This window comes from Rhincodon typus, chromosome 5 (assembly GCF_021869965.1).
Source record: "Rhincodon typus isolate 14 chromosome 5, sRhiTyp1.1, whole genome shotgun sequence".
Taxonomy (NCBI): domain Eukaryota; kingdom Metazoa; phylum Chordata; class Chondrichthyes; order Orectolobiformes; family Rhincodontidae; genus Rhincodon; species Rhincodon typus.
The window spans coordinates 12,797,944-12,808,933 of NC_063336.1; positions in this window are offsets into that span (position 1 = coordinate 12,797,944).

Below are 10,990 nucleotides of genomic sequence, written 5' to 3' on the forward strand. Positions count from 1 at the left end.
GAAGGAATGATCATTTAGAACTGAGTTAAGGAGGAATTTCTCCAGTCAGAGGGTGGTAAAGGTGTGTAACTGATTGCCATAGATGGCTGTAGAGGCCAAGCCATTCAGTGTATTTCAGAGAGAGAGGGATAAGTAAGGGGATCAAAGCTTGCAGGGGGAAGGCAGGAGAATAGGATTGAGGATCATATCAACCATAATCAAATGGCAAAGTAGACTCAATGGGCCGAATGGCCTAATTCCAATCCTATATCTATTGGTTTCATTGTAAGAGGAATTAAGTAAAAAGTGGAGAGGTTATACTTCAGTTACACAGGGCAACAGCGAGACCGCATCTGGAGTAATGTGGACAATATAGTTCTTGTTGTTTATATTTTATATTTCTTTGAGGACTTGTGCTTGAAGGATTATGGTGATGCCTGGATGCACTCTTCCTTTAAATCAATAAAAAAAATTACTGGAAACTTGTTTAAACAAGGCTTCTTGGAAATAAGAGACAACAAGGTGCAGGGCTGGATGAACACAGCAGGCCAAGCAGCATCATAGGAGCAGAGAGGCTGACGTTTCGGGCCTAGACCCTTCATCAGAAAAGGGGGAGGGGAAGGGGGTTCTGAAATAAATAGGGAGAGAGTGGGAGGCGGATAGAAGAGGGATAGAGGAGAGGATAGGTGGAGAGGAAACAAACAGGTCGAAGAGGCGGGGATGGAGCCAGTAAAGGTGAGTGTAGGTGGGGAGCTAGGGAGGGGATAGGTCAGTCCAGGGAGGACAGACAGGTCAAGGGGGCGGGATGAGGATAGACGGTAGGAGATGGAGGTGCGGCCTGAGGTGGGAGGAGGGGATAGGTGGGAGGAAGAACAGGTTAGGGAGGCAGCAACGAGCTGGACTGGTTTTGGGATGCGGTAGTGGGAGGGGAGATTTTGAAACTTGTGAAATCCACATTGATACCATTGGGCTGCAGGGTTCCCAAGCGGAATATGTGTTGCTGTTCCTGCAACCTTCGGGTGGCATCGTTGTGGCACTGCAGGAGGCCCAGGATGGACATGTCGTCTGAGGAATGGGAGGGGGAGTTGAAATGGTTTGCCACTGGGAGGTGCAGTTGTTTATTGCGAACCGAGCATAGATGTTCTGCAAAGCGGTCCCCGAGCCTCCGCTTGGTTTCCCCGATGTAGAGGAAGCCACACCGGGTACAGCGGATGCAGTATACCACATTGGCAGATGTGCAGGTGAACATCTGCTTGATGTGGAAAGTCTTCTTGGGGCCTGGGATGGGGGTAAGGGAGGAGGTATGGGGGCAGGTGTAGCACTTCCTGCGGTTGCAGGGAAAAGTGTTGGGTGTGGTGGAGCTGGAGGGGAGTGTGGAGCAGACAAGGGAGTCACGGAGAGAGTGGTCCCTCCGGAAAGCAGATAGGGGTGGGGAGGGAAAGATGTCTTTGGTGGTGGGGTCGGATTGCAGATGGCGGAAGTGTCGGAGGTTGATGCGTTGGATCCGGAGGTTGGTGGGGTGGTAAGTGAGGACGAGGGGGATTCTTTTTTGGTTCTTATTGCGTGGATGGGGTGTGAGGGATGAGTTGTGGGAGATGTGGGAGACACGGTTGAGGGTGTTCTCGGCCACTGAGGGGGGGATGTTACGGTCCTTGAAAAACGAGGACAACTGAGATGTACGGGAGTGGAATGCCTCATCCTGGGAGCAGATGCGGCGGAGGCGAAGGAATTGGGAATAGGGGATAGCATTTTTGCAGGAAGGTGGGTGGGAGGAGGAGTATTCTCGGTAGCTGTGGGAGTCAGTGGGCTTGAAATGAATATCGGTTTCTAGGTGGTTGCCCGATATGGAGACAGAGAGGTCCAGGAAGGGGAGAGAGGTGTTAGAGATGGTCCAGGTAAACTTAAGGTTGGGGTGGAAGGTGTTAGTGAAGTGGATGAACTGTTCGAGCTCCTCGAGGGAGCACGAGGCGGCGCCGATACAGTCATCAATGTAACGGAGGAAGAGGTGGGGTTTAGGGCCGGTGTAGGTACGGAAGAGGGATTGTTCCACGTAACCTACAAAGAGGCAGGAGTAGCTTGGGCCCATGCGGGTACCCATGGCTACCCCCTTTGTCTGTAGGAAGTGGGAGGAATTGAAAGAGAAGTTGTTGAGGGTGAGGACGAGTTCGGCTAAGCGGATGAGGGTGTCAGTGGAGGGGGACTGGTGAGGCCTGCGGGACAGGAAGAAGCAGAGGGCCTTAAGGCCATCTGCATGGGGAATGCAGGTGTAGAGGGACTGGACGTCCATGGTAAAGATGAGGTCTTGGGGACCGGGGAATTGGAAGTTCTGGAGGAGGTGGAGGGTGTGGGTGGTGTCACGGACAAAAGTAGGGAGTTCCTGGACCAAGGGGGAGAAAATGGAGTCCAGATAGTTGGAGATCAGTTTGGTGGGGCAGGAGCAGGCGGAGACAATGGGTCGACCAGGGCACTCAGGTTTGTGGATTTTGGGAAGGAGATAGAAGCGGGCAGTGCGGGGTTAGGGAACGATGATGTTGGAGGCCGTGGGTGGGAGGTCACCTGAGGTGATAAGGTTGTGCATGGTTTGGGAGATGATGGTTTGGTGCTCAGGGGTGGGGTCATGATCAAGGGGGCGGTAGGAGGAGGTGTCGGAGAGTTGGCGTCTGGCCTCGGCGATGTAGAGGTCAGTGCGCCATACTACAACTGCCTCCCTTGTCCGCGGGTTTTATGGTGAGGTTGGGATTGGAGCAGAGGGAGCAGAGGGCTGCACGTTCTGCGGGGGAGAGGTTGGAGTGGGTGAGAGGGGTGGAGAGGTTGAGGCGATTGATGTCTCGACGGCAGTTGGAGATGAAGCGGTCGAGGGAGGGCAGGAGGCCTTGGGGTGGTGTCCAGGAGGAGGGGGTGTGTTGGAAGCGGGAGAAAGGGTCAGTAGAGGGAGGGTTAGGTTCACGGTTGAAGAAGTAAGCGTGGAGGCGGAGGCGGCGGAAAAACTGTTCTATGTCCAAGCGTGAGCGGTATTCGTTGATCTGTGGGTGGAGGGGGACAAAGGTGAGCCCTTTACTGAGGACTGACCGTTCGTCCTCAGTAAGGGGTAGGTCTGGGGGGATGGTGAAGACTCGGCAGGGCCGTTCTTAGAATCAACGTTGTGGCAATAGCCTTTCTTACACCCCACAGCCTCCTCTCAACCCTGGTTCAGCATTCAGCTGTCTCCCTTATCACCTCAACAGCCTCTATTTCTTCTCTCTTTAGCCACCTTTAAGTAGTTTGCTGAGAAGCAATTAATCATCCTGTTAATTGGTGCCTTTGTGGCTGAAACTCTGCAGTCTTATCTCCATTACAAAATACAGTGAGATGGCTTAAAAAGGTGCTAGAAAATTTAAGTTACTGTTCCAAATAAGAAGGATGGACTGGGAATAGTGACACTCTCTGGATTATTACTTATAGCTTCCAAACATTTCCCGGATTTTCAGTATCGTCTGCCAATGTCACCTTCAGATTTCTTCCCCCACTAGCTCCATAATTAGCAACCAGCAAATTCTTAAAGCCCTTATTCCACCCCACTTGAACATCATTTAACCCTTGAGGCAATTGCTTGAATCGTCCTACTGTTAGCTACTTGAATACAGTCACAAAATGTAATCCCCGCAAACAGATGGACCAGGTTATCTCAACTACTTTGAAAAGCACCTATTCCAGTTACCCTCCAGTGTGATGATAAATAATCCAATCTTCCCCTTGCAGCAGACTGTTCAACAAGTCCTTTATGCCACTTGTACAATTACTCATTGCAGCTCTCAGTATTACTGGTAACTTGTTTTTAGCCATCTCCATCACATTTCCTACTAAACATTAATCAGAACACAAACTTCCTTGTTGCAGATGCCAATCTAATTCACCATCTTCAGAATGCAATTTTATTTTCAATGATTAATCACTAGGGAGATAATCAATTGCAAAGTTAAACTTATAGCTCCCATTCTCATTCAAGAGAAGATTGAATAGTTTCCAAGTTTTGTTCTTTATCATAGCAGAGAAAAATAGTTCTTTTTTTTTCATTCATTCATGGCATGTGGGTGCTTCTGGCTGGACAATCATTCATTGCCCATCCTTAATGGTCTTTGATGAGGTGATGGTGAGCTGCCTTCTTGAACCCGCTGCAATCCACATTTTGAGATAGACCCACAATGCCATTAAGGAGGAAGCTCCCGATTTTGACCCAACGACTGACAGAAAGGCGATATATTTCCAAGTCAGGAAGATGAGTGACTTAGAGGGGAACTTGCAGGGGGTGGTGTTCCCTTATATCTGCTGCCCTTGCCTTTCTAGATGGTCATGGATTTAGAAGATGCTATCAATTAGCCTTGGTGAAATTCTGCAGTGCATCTTGTAGATAGTACACACTCAATGAATGACAAAAGACTAGGAAGCTCAGAGGAACAGAGGAATCTCTGAAGGTATAGGTAAGAAGGAATGGGGAATATTTGCACATATCAGTGTTGGAATAGATTATAAGAGCAGGAAGGCTATTTTGGAGCTGTACAGAAGTTTGTTTACACCACGGCTAGAGTACTGTGTGCAATTCTGGTCATCTCAATAATAGGAAGGATGTGATTGCACGAGATGGTGTACAGAAGAGAGCTATCAAGATGTTGCCTGGAATAGAGGCTTTAGCTATGAAGAGATATTGGATAGGTTTTGTTTTTTTTTCTTCATAGAGCAGAGAAATCTCACAGGAGACATGACCTGATTGAAGTGTGTAAGATTATGAGTGACATGGACAGAATGGATAGGAAGAAGTTTTTCCCCTGATTTGAAGGGTCAATCACAAGAAGGCATAATTTTAAGGCAGAGGGCATGAGTTTAGAGGGGATTTGAGGAAAAATGCTTTCACCCAAAGAGTGATAAGAATCTTGAATGCACTGCCGGGGAGGGCAGTAGAGGCAGGAAACCTCACAACCTTTAAAAAGTACTTGGATGAAAACATGAAATGCCATAACATTCAAGGTGATGGGTCAAGTGCTGGGAAGTGTAATTAGTGTAGACAGGTCAGTGCAGACTCAATAGGCCAATGGGCCTTTTCTGTGTGTATGACCGTCTGACACTATGGCTACTGATCCTTACAGCCAGTGGTGGAGGGAATGAATGTTTGTGGATGAGGTCCCAATTGAGCAGGCTTGACCATTGCTGTACAACCATCAAAGATGTCTACCGCTCCATCCCCATCCCCATTTTGGAAAATCAGACCACAACACTGTGCTCTGGCTCCCAGTTTGCAAGCAGAAATTGAAGAGTGAGGACCCAGTACAGAAAGTTGTGCAGTGTTGGTCTGAACAAACAGAAGGGCTTCTACAGGACTGTTTAGAGTCGGTGGACTGGTCCATATTTATGAACTCAGTGGTCAAACTAAACACGTATGCCACGACTGTTACAGACTTCATTAGTAAGTGTGTAGAAGAATGTGTGCCAATGAAGTTAATCCCAATGACGTTTACCAGCAATTTCTGTTTTTGTTCCTATTTATTGACTACAGATCCGCCTTCAATACCATAATTCCAAATAAACTCATTTCTAAACTCCAAGACCTAGGTCACAGTTACCCCCTCTATAACTGCATCCTCAACTTACTGGAAGCCATGGATGAACAAGCGATCCACTCCTTACTGAAGTCCAGGTCTCAGGTGTACAAGTCAGGCAACTCTAACTTATACAGGAAATCCAGGTACAAATTTCATAAGGTCATCTGATATGCCAAGAGGCAATACCAATAAGCTTGAGAACCAGACTAACCCATTGTTGGTGGAAAAGCCTCATGACTTAAAGGGGTACAAAGCAAATTCATACAGAATCGCGGGAAACAGTTCATCCTTAACCAATGGACTCAATGCATTCTATGCTTGCTTTGAACCGAAGAGCATTAAAGAGACCTGAAGAACAGGGGAGGCAATGGCCTCGTAGTATTATCGCTGGACTGTTAATCCAGAGACCCAGATAACATAACCCTTATCTGCTTTCCGGAGGGACCACTCTCTCCGTGACTCCCTTGTCCGCTCCACACTCCCCTCCAGCTCCACCACACCTGGCACTTTTCCCTGCAACCGCAGGAAGTGCTACACCTGCCCCCATACCTCCTCCCTCACCCCCATCCCAGGCCCCAAGAAGACTTTCCACATCAAGCAGATGTTCACCTGCACATCTGCCAATGTGGTATACTGCATCCGCTGTACCCGGTGTGGCTTCCTCTACATCGGGGAAACCAAGCGGAGACTCGGGGACCGCTTTGCAGAACACCTACGCTCGGTTCGCAACAAACAACTGCACCTCCCAGTCGCGAACCATTTCAACTCCCCCTCCCATTCCTCAGATGACATGTCCATCCTGGGCCTCCTGCAGTGCCACAACGATGCCACCCGAAGGTTGCAGGAACAGCAACTCATATTCCGCTTGGGAACCCTGCAGCCCAATGGTATCAATGTGGATTTCACAAGTTTCAAAATCTCCCCTCCCCCCACCGCATCCCAAAACCAGTCCAACTCGTCCCTGCCTCCCTAACCTGTTCTTCCTCCCACCTATCCCCTCCTCCCACCTCATCCCGCCCCCTTGACCTGTCCGTCCTCCCTGGACTGACCTATCCCCTTCCTAACTCCCTACCTACACTCACCTTTACTGGCTCCATCCCCACCTCTTCGACCTGTTTGTTTCCTCTCCACCTATCCTCTCCTCTATCCCTCTTCTATCCGCCTCCCACTCTCTCCCTATTTATTTCAAAACCCCCTTCCCCTCCCCCTTTTCTGATGAAGGGTCTAGGCCCGAAATGTCAGCCTCTCTGCTCCTATGATGCTGCTTGGCCTACTGTGTTCATCCAGCCCTGCACCTTGTCGTCTAACATTCTGGGGACACGGGTTCAAATCCCACCACAGCAGATGGTGTAATTTGAATTCAATAAATATCTGGAATTAAGAGTCTAATGATGACTGTGAATCCATTGTCAATTGTTAGGGAATAACCCCTCTGGTTCACTCATGTCCTTTAGAGAAGGAAACTGCTATCCTTACCTGGTCTGGCCTACATGTGACTCCAGACCCACAGCAATGTGGTTGACTCTTAGCTGCCCTCTGGGCAATTCAGAATGGGCAATAAATGCTGCCCAGCCAGTGACACCCTTGTCCTGTGAAATGAATAAAAAAAACAATGTCACTTATCCCATCAGCCTCAGGTGTACCTGTACCCAGGGTCACTGCCACAGACATTAGATCAGCTTTTTTGAGAGTGAACCCACAGAAAGTGACTGACCCTTATGGAGTCCCTGGCCATGAACTCAAAGCCTGTTTGGACTAGCTGGAGGGAGTATTCTCTGATATCTTTAATCTCTCCTTACTCCAATGTGAGGTTCCCACCTGCTTCAAAAAGACCATTATCATGTAAAGAAAATCATGCAGCGTGCCTCAATAGCTTCAGCCCAGTGGCCCGGACCTCCATAAATATGAAGTGCTTTGAGAGGTTTGTCATGGCTCACATCAACTTTAGCTTACTAAACTGCCTTGATCCCTTGAAATTCAACTACTGGAGCAACAGGTCCACAGCAGATGCCATCGGCATGCCCCTACACTCATCCCTGGAACATCTGGTTCACAAGGTTAGGCTCCTAACTACTGATGAAAACCCAAAAGAATTGTGGATGCTGTAAATCAGAAACGAAAGCAGAAATTGCTGGAGAAGCTCAGCAGGTCCGACAGCATCTGTGGAGAGAAAACAGAGTTAGTATGTCGGATTGGGTGACTTAGTCAGTTCTGAGGAAGGGTCACTCAACCCGAAACTTTAACTCTGATTTCTCTCCACAGATGCTGCCAGACCTACTGAACTTTACCAGCAATTTCTGTTTTTGTTCCTATTTATTGACTACAGCTCCGCCTTCAATACTATAATTCCAAATAAGCTCACTTCTAAACTCCAAGACCTAGGTCACAGTTACCCCCTCTATAACTGCATCTTCAACTTACTGACCCATAGTTCGCAATCAGAAAGAATATGAAACAACACCTCCTTCACCTTAATCCAAAACACCAGTGCCCTGCAAAGCTACATACTCAGCCACCTAATATCTCCTTATACACACAAAACTGTGCGGCCAAATTCTGCCCCAAATGCATTTACACGTTTGCTGATGATACCATCGTTGCAGGTCAGATCTCAAACAACGACGGGACAGAATACAGGAGAGAGATTTAGTGTTTAGTGGCATGGTGTGAAGATAACAGTCTCTCTGTCAACATCAGCAAAATGAAGGAGCTGGTCATTGACTTCAGGAAGCAAAGTGGAGGCCATACCCTGTCTTCATCAATGCTGCTCAGTTGGCGATGGTCAAAATTGCCAGGTTCCTGGGAGTGATGACCACCAACAATCTGTCCTGGTCCACCCATGTTCAACATGATGGTCAAGAAAGCATAATAATGCCTCTAATTCCTCAGGAGGCTAAAGAAATTTGGCACATCCACAAGGACACTTACCAATTTTTATAGATGCACAATAGAAAGCATCCTATCTGGATGCATCACAGCATGGTATGGCAACTGCTGTTCCCATGACTGCAAGAAATTACAAAGAGTCATGAATACGGCCCAACCTATTGCAGAAACTAGCCTTTCATCCATTGACTCCACTTCCCACTGCCTTGGGAAAGCAACCAACATTGTCAAAGACCCTCCCCACCCCAGTTATACTCTCTTCCACCTCTCCTGGCAGGTAGAAGATATAAAAGTTTGAATACACATACAAACAGATTCAAGAACAGCTTCTTCCCTGCTGTCATCATACTTTTAAATGGAGTTCTCAAATGTTAATTCTGATCTCTCTCTCGGGACCTTCTCTGTGGCTGAAACACTGTATTCTGCACTCCGTTCTGCTACCCTGATGCACTTTGTATGGTATGATCTGCCTGTCGAACATGCAAAGCAATTCTTTTCATTGTAACTCAATATGTGCGACAACAATCGATCAATCAACTATGATTCATTATCTACCTGTCGATGAACAAGAAGTTCTCCATAATGTTTAGGTCAGTGGTTTGCTCTCAACCCGCACCATCTAAAAAAAAACTTACCTGTTCAATATGATGTGGCTTTTGTGGGAGTCATGGAGTTACACAGCATGGAAACAGACCTTACAGTCCAACTCATCCAAGCTGACAAGATATCCTGAGCTGATCTAGTCCCATTTGCCAGCATTTGGCCCCTATCCCTCTAAATCATTCCTATTTATATACTCATCAAGATGCCTTTTAAGTCTTAATTGTACCAGCCTCCACCACCTCCTCTGGCAGCTTGTTCTATACATGCACCACTTTCTGCATGAAACAAATACCCCTCAGGTCCTTTTTAAATCTCTCCCCTCTCACATTAAACCCATCCTCTCTAGGTTTGGACTCCCCTACCCTGGGGGAAAAGTCCTTGGCAATTCAGAGCTTGCTGTAAGCAAATGGTTGCCCCTTTCTTTTCCTCCCCATTACAGCAGTGATTACACTTCACCAAGTAGTTTGCTGGCTGTGAAACATTTTGGAATAGCTTAGGCTGTAGAAGGCACTATGTGAATTAAAAGTTCATTCTTCTTTTAATCTGCCATTGTATGTAAATGCCACACAGCCAAGAGAAGCTCTTTGAAAATGAAACCGTCAGGAGTCCTGTTGATCTAGGACAACTGTGCAATCGCATAAAAAAACAGTCTTTGAGGAATAATCCGAGTCTCAAAGAAACAGACAGCCCTGTGGCACACACACTTGGATTGAAAGTTAGTGTACACTGCTTCCACATCCATTCAGTTGAGGAGCAGTGAGAGTTGTGGCTCCAATGATAACATTGTCTCCTGTGTATGGCATTGGGTTAAAGTCCCACTTCAGGCACTGGACATTGTCAGTCCCGACAAGTGTGTTTGTGATGGGTCTTCAATGTAAGTTGGTGTGACCAGCCTACTACCACCCTGTGCACCTTGCCCCTCATCCCGAGCTCACCACCACAATGGAGACCACAAAATCGGCAAATAGATTGGCTCACCAAATAAATAATCAAGGGTCAGTTGTGAAATGACTCCACAGAGGCCGCTATCTGATCACCAAGTCACCCTTAATTTACACGTGCATAGTACATGACACTGACCCAGCTAGCTCAGAGCCAGCTCCTAGAGCAAACAGAACCCCTGACGCTCCTGTTTATATCTGTCAGCCAGGGCTCCCTGATTGGACCAGATTAACAGCCCCAATCAGGGAACTCATATTCTATGAGGTCCACCTGGATGACCTTGCTCCAATCACTACAAATTGGGCTTGTTCAATAAAAGCACGTTGCTCATGCCAAAACCCAATCTCACTGTATAATTTGGAGTGCTTCATTTCTCCCTCCAACTCCATTTTAATTTAGTTCCCTGCCTCTCTTCCTACCCTCCCCCATATTTGATCCTAGTACACTGTGGGTAGTGCTGGACAACTGTTCCTTTCATTTGTAACATGGATGGTGGTTAGAAATAAAATGGCCAAAACACAATTCAGACAGGACAAGGTAGACCATTGTGTTTGTAGAAAAGGTACCTAAAACAGCAAGAAGGAAGTGGTGGGCATTTGCTTGGAAAGTAACTATTAGGGGCATGGCCTGAGAAGCTAGAACCCAAATCCCTTCTTACCATTTCAAACCCACACCCAGCTCTTCCACTCCCATTCCCTGCCTCCCCCACCTTAATGTGCCAAAGCACCTCCCTGCCCAAGACCTGGCTCATTCTGGGGATCCTCCTGCCTGGGTATAGCAGTAGTCCCAGTAACATCCACTTCCAAAATGTGGCACTGCAAGAGCCATTGGAGTTGCTGCCTAATCACATTAGGCACCCACTGTGTAAATGTACAGGGTAAGTTTTATTCAGCAGGTTGAGTGTCACTCATTGTGTAACTGTACAGAGTCGGTATTTATTCAGCAGGGTAAGGACCACTCACTGTGTAACTGTACAGGGTCAGGATTTATTCAGCAGGGTAAGGGCC